Consider the following 6,144-nt stretch of genomic DNA (forward strand, 5'->3'; position numbering starts at 1 on the left):
CGTGGGAGTCCCACAGCGGTGTGGGGAGTGCATGGAAATAAGCTCACCATCCTTCAGAAAGGTCCATCCCTCTGCTGAAATACAAGAAGTGTTACAGCTGGGGTAGGCCTACAGTAATCCCATTGGTGAGGTTCATCTTGAGGGGCAGGGGGATGAGTCTGGGTAGGCATTTCCTTTTTGGAAAACCAGACAGCGAGGGCTGGAGATCTACCACATCTCTTAGGGAGAAACCAGTAGAAAATGTGGTTCAGCCTGAGGTATGGCCTTCCCCAGCTCTTCTCCCTGTAGCATGGAAGGAACTTCATTGACTCTTTCTTCATTGATGAGCAAACCCACAGAGCCCCAACTCAGGGGTGGTTCTTTATAGGCTTTCAACCCCAATAAAGATGTCTTGGCCAGTTAGCTAGGGACAAATGAGTGTCCTGAAGGCCTCCACTGTAGAATGGGATTACTTGTGTGGCAGATGTGGGATAGTATCAAGGCTGTGTACCCCAACAGGGATGGGAAGAGCATGGACAGCACAGAAGACCTCATGTGGATGTACAGAAGGAACAAACTTCCTTGTCAACACCTGAGGGACACCTTTAGGCTGAATCAAACATTGAGAGAGGTGCGCTAGGCTACTCTTGACCATTCATCGGTAGGCTGGGCATTCATCTGCAGTTAGAGAGAGACAGACACACAATATGTAGCCAAAATCTTAGGGCAAGGCTTACAGAACTCAGATTACTATCCACCTTACGGAGATCACTACTACTTTTCTCAGATAAGGAGGGATAACAACAACAAAACTAAAATGAAATAAAATGAACAAAGTGTGCCTGGGCATAAAATGTTCTTCTTCCATAGTGATACCCCTCTGAGACCAAACTGGTACTCGTACTCTTGCGCCAAGGTCAGAAGTAGCTAGAATAATAGGACTTTTTTTTTCTACCAGGAATTTTACATTAAGCTAAATGTAATCAGAAGTATTCTGTTTCTAGTGGGGCATAGAGAGGTGAACAAATTAGAATAAATTATTTGGTGGGATGGGTGGGGAGTGGGCTTACTGCCCGTCAGCTGCTTTGTGATATCTGTGTTGTGTATCCACTTCCATTTCACAGTAAGTGGAAGCAAAACTCTGGCAAGTTAGCCCAATTTCAGTCAGGGTTAAGTCACTTGGGTTTACCTTTCACTTCCACATGGACACATGAAACAGTTACTATGCTTTAATATGCTGTAATCAGAGTCTGTCTTAATACCCTATATATTCACTTCTGTCTGAACATAACGAATACTGGTCAAAAAACTTTTTTCCCCTATCTATCAAAAAAGGTGTCATTTAAAAAAATATTTTAATGGAAAGTTTGATTTCCCTTGAAAGGTAAAAAGAAATCTTGAAGACATTGGCTATTTAAAGTAAATACATTCTCAGAAGTCATTTTGAGGATGTTTGGGAGAATCTTCTCAACACAAAGCTTTAACAAAACCCAGTATTTTAAAAATTCAAAAAAGTGCAAGTGAGGGGAAATGGGAGAAATTTGGACACTTTGAAATTAAAAAAAAAAACCAAGCAAACTTTCATCTGTTCATTTTTTTGGTGACAGTCTATTATTTTTCACAACCAGCCATACTTAAGACAGGCGGGGAACAATAAAGGGGTGCAGTCAACTTGAAATCTAGTCCTTGCAAAAAATGAATGTCATGCTGACTTGCCAATTTCTGTTATTTTACAGTAGTGCTTTTCTATTTCTGTTCTGTTTTTCTCCCGGCTTGCTGAGAGAAAGGCACACAAATAAAAAGGGAAACTGACTGGCTGATTACACAGGAGAAATAATTATCGTAATCAGTTATCACAGAGGTTAGCAATAGGTAGACTGTTTTGCGCAGGTGTCTGATTTTTAAATTAACCCATTTCTTTAATTAAGGCTCACTTTCCCTCTGTGAGGTGACATCATCATCCACATGGAACAGATGAAGAAACTGAGGCAAAGAGATTAATTTACATGACTAAAACCAAATACCAAATGGATCTGGGAATACAACCCAGATTTCATGACACCTTGTGTTAACCCACAAACCATTTCACTTCTCCAAATGAATCAGGCATTCATAAATTTTTGTTGGTTTAATCTCCGGTTTTTATAAAAAAATTTTTTAAGCTTTATGAGGCAGATAAAGAAGGTGAACCCTCATGACATACAAAGTACAGTGAAAAGATCTCTTTTGCTGGAAAATAGCTGGCTGACCAATAATATTTGCTTTACTAACAAACACCCAAATTATCCTGAATCGGAAAACATTTCAAGTGGGATGAGTGTCCTCTAAACACAACACTGCAACAGTCATAACATCGCTCTACCAAAGCCAAGGTTGAACCTTACTTGATTTGTTGTTTAATTGCCGGGTATCTTACGTCCCCCCTTAGCATACGCCGCTGTCGTTGATCTGAATGCACTTTCTTTTTCATTAATGAAGCATGAGCAGGAATAAAACTCAGCTCTCCCTGTCTAATGCATTAGCCACAAGACAATTATTTCTCTGCTATGGGGACTAAAGTATTTTATTCATTTACCATGGAAAAATGTCATGTTTTTCCCCCCACCAGCGTGCTTTGGTCCCAGGGGTATAACAAGCAATCTGCATGCTCTGGGTGGCAGCAGTGGCCAGGGCAGCAGCGGCAGTGCTGCCTGCAATTCTTGCATCCCTTCTAAATCGACACCCTCAGCCACCCCTAGTTACACGACTACCTTGTCCTGTCTTGGGTGTTCTTCTGGTCCCCCCTCCATAGTAAGGGAGGGCACCAGTGTGTTCATCCTCCTAACGCCTCTGTGAGGCAGGGAAGTGCTGTTATTCATGTTTTACATATGGAGAACGGAGACCAAGAGATGCTAAAGGTCAAATCTACAAATGTGCTGGGACTCTTGGTGTGACTCCTTGGCTCAGTGGTGAGCTCTGCTGGGAGGGGGAGTCCCGAGGATGGGCTCTTGCTCCAAGGTCTGTTTGCATTTTGTGCTTCATTCAAAACACAAGTGGTCCTTGAGACGGGAACTGGAGCCCAGGACTACTCTTTCCCATACTGCGTGGTTTCATGCAAAGTGGCACAGTTTGGGCAGGAGGGGTGGAGAGCTCCCCTCTCCCCACCCCTAATGGCCTAGTGGTCAGGGCAGTCTTTAGGCAGATGGTAGATACAGGATTGAATCCCCACAGGCAGAGGAAGGACTTGTGACATAGATTTCATCGACATTAGGACTGGAAAGGACCTTGAGAGATCATTGGGTCCAGCCCCCTGCCCAACGGGCAGGAAGTCAGCTAGATCACCCCAGCAAGATAAGCATCCAAGCGTTTCTTAAAGGTATCCAGAGTAGGTGTTTGTACCACTTCTGGGGGGAGTCTGTTCCAGACTCTGGAGACTCGGGTGGTAAAGAAGTTTTTCCTTATGTCCAATCTAAAATGGTCTTCCAGCACTTTATGACCGTTAGACCTAGTCTTCTCTGGGGGTGCTCTGGTGAACAGATGTTCTCCCAGTTCCTGATGCACCCCTCTTATATACTTATAAGCTGCCACTGAATCCCCTCTGAGCCTGCACTTTTCCAAGCTGGAGTCCCATAGCTCTCAGCCTCTCCTCATAAGGCCTGTTCTCTTGACCTCTAATCGTGCACGTGGCTTTCCTCTGGACTCTCTCAAGCTTCTCCATCACGGGAGGGGCGTTCCCTAACCGCGGACCTGTCATATAAAAAGGAGGCATGGGCATCTGAGGTGCCTAGCACAGGGATCTGGATGGCCTGTGGGGACAGGCGCCTAAAGAGATATTCACTATGGCACCTCAGTCACACTTTGGACCTACGTGTAGTAACCATCCCAAGGTCACACAGGATATCTATAGCACAGCAAGAAACGGAGCGTGGGTTTCCTGAAATACAGGTTATCAACCCAGATCCTGGGTCAGCCTTTCTTCAAAGGTCAATTTTCAGAAAAAAGGGCTATTTTTATCTCAAAGACCTTGAGCTCCTTGCTTGGATAGCCCACAAGGGAGGTACGAAGTGGTCCTTGCACTGTTCATTCTGTAGTTTAGTCAGAAAACTTCAGTCTTCATAAACTGAAAACGGATTATGCTTGGACGCAAATAGGGCGTAGGAGATTTGAGATCCACTCTTGGCTCTGCTACAGATTCTTTCTGTAGCCTTGGGCATGTCATGCAGTCTCCCATTGGGTCTCCTTCCCCATCTGTAAAGTAAACATGGTCATCATAGTACTCCTCTGATTCCTGGTGAAGCATAATTCATTAAAATCTGAGAGGTGATTAGATACCTCACTGATGATAAATCAACCAACACCTGCTAGTCTGACACTTTTCACAATACGTACATTCACTTTAAAAAGCGGAGGAGCAAGAGCAGCATATGCTAATGGAGAGAGACGATTCCCGGCAATTAAACTAAAGCTATGCAGCAAATCAAATACTCTTCAGCCTTTGGCTTTGGCAGAGCAGTCTTATGACTGTTGCGATGTTTATTTATACAATTCTGAGTAAATTTTAAATGGGTTCAGATTAAGTGTCATTTGGGTGTTTGTTATTAAAGCAATTGACTGGCCCTTAGTGCAAACACTGTTGGTCAGAAAAATATTTTTCAGCAAGACAAATCTCTTCGTTGCACTTCAAATGGCTGGCTGCTCAAAGGGAGTAACTGGGAATGGGACAAATGGTTCTTGAGTTTTAAAATGTAACTGTATATTGCAGCATGTAAATGTAAAAGTAAATGGCTAATTGTACACACAAACACACGCACACACACACACACTCCCTTGTACATACATTGTAATCAAGCTGATTTTGGAACCCACAACTCCCTCCTTTACACATGCAAGTGAACTTTGGGCCATTCTCACTCACTTCATAGGCTTGCACAGGCTCAACTCACTATTTTATCCTTCCAACTTCTTTCCTTTATTTATTCATTTATTCAATTTAGATGTCTGCTCATCAGTGAACTCTCTCACTTCTACAACAATCTAATCGCTTCTCTTTCCACAACGACAGGGACCTGCCAATTGGAAAATGTAAGATTGAAAATTCTTGTGATATCCGCCTTTCTTCTCGAAGTAATACCACTGTATATGGGGACCTGGGGGTGCACCTAAGAATAAATACATTTCTAGTATTCAAAGTTGCAGAGGAAAGCTTGAAAAAGTGAACCCAGAAGATAAAGAAAAGGAAATCCAAAATCTATTATTTTTTTTTGAAATCTTATAATTTTTAAGTCAGCTTCATGATTTGGTATTGTCCAAACTGAGAATGGAGCTTGTCACAGAGACTGGAGGGTTGCTTGTTGTGCTGTTTTTGAGGACTTCGTTGTCTAATAAATAACTGCAGTCAAGACCCCATCCCAGCATTCAGCATTTGCAAAAGATCATTATATAATAGCAGCAACCAGCACTCCGATGTTTTTAACCCACCATGGTTTCACGATGGAATAGTTTGTTCATCAGGCTCAGGCAATTCAGCTCCCTGATCTAAATAAACTGGAGACAGTAACATTGGATGCAAAATTAACTCGAGGGAAATGACAAAACTAACAGTTACAAGGCGAAAGAGACAGTAGCAGCTTTGCTACCGTAGGAAAAAAAAAGTCGTTAATTAATGCGCTCTCCAAAATTTGCCTTGTAAAACACACAACAGCTGTCTTAAGATTGAGAGGCTGTCCTGAGCGGTGCAGTTTTAAAAGCCTGGAAGCAATCATGTGCAGGAGAGGAGCCTGCTTTTTGAGGAGGGGTCTGAAGGAGGAGATGGATGCTTTGAAGGAAGTAGTGCGAAAATAAGCAGTACAGAATTGGGTAGCAGAGCAAAGGAACATGAAGAATATGTTCTCTAACCTTGATCCTCTGAATTAGCAGTGGGGATATCAATCAAATGGGTAACTCATCTAACAAAGGCCACTGCAGAGGGACATGTGGCTGAGATGCTAATGATGCAACTTCCTGGTTGAGATAAGTAACAGCGCTGTTGTCTGCCTATTGAGTTTTAGTGTAAGCGCCTTTCTGCACAGTGCTCTTAGAGCAGCAGCCTATTATGCTTGTAAAGCACTGCTCATGCCTGGCATCCCAAAGCACTTTACCAACTAATATAATTACAACTCTAATAAATTAATGGGATCAGCCTGGGAA

At 42.9% G+C, this 6,144-nt stretch overlaps 1 protein-coding gene across 5 annotated transcripts in view; it reads right to left on the reverse strand.

Annotated features, from left to right (window-relative positions):
* FRMD4A (FERM domain containing 4A) overlaps positions 1-6,144 on the reverse strand; it is a 283,978-nt gene that overhangs the window by 194,812 nt on the left and 83,022 nt on the right. The gene's annotated exons all lie outside the window — the stretch shown is intronic.

The sequence above is a fragment of the Alligator mississippiensis genome, chromosome 4, assembly GCF_030867095.1.
Source record: "Alligator mississippiensis isolate rAllMis1 chromosome 4, rAllMis1, whole genome shotgun sequence".
NCBI classification, from domain to species: domain Eukaryota; kingdom Metazoa; phylum Chordata; order Crocodylia; family Alligatoridae; genus Alligator; species Alligator mississippiensis.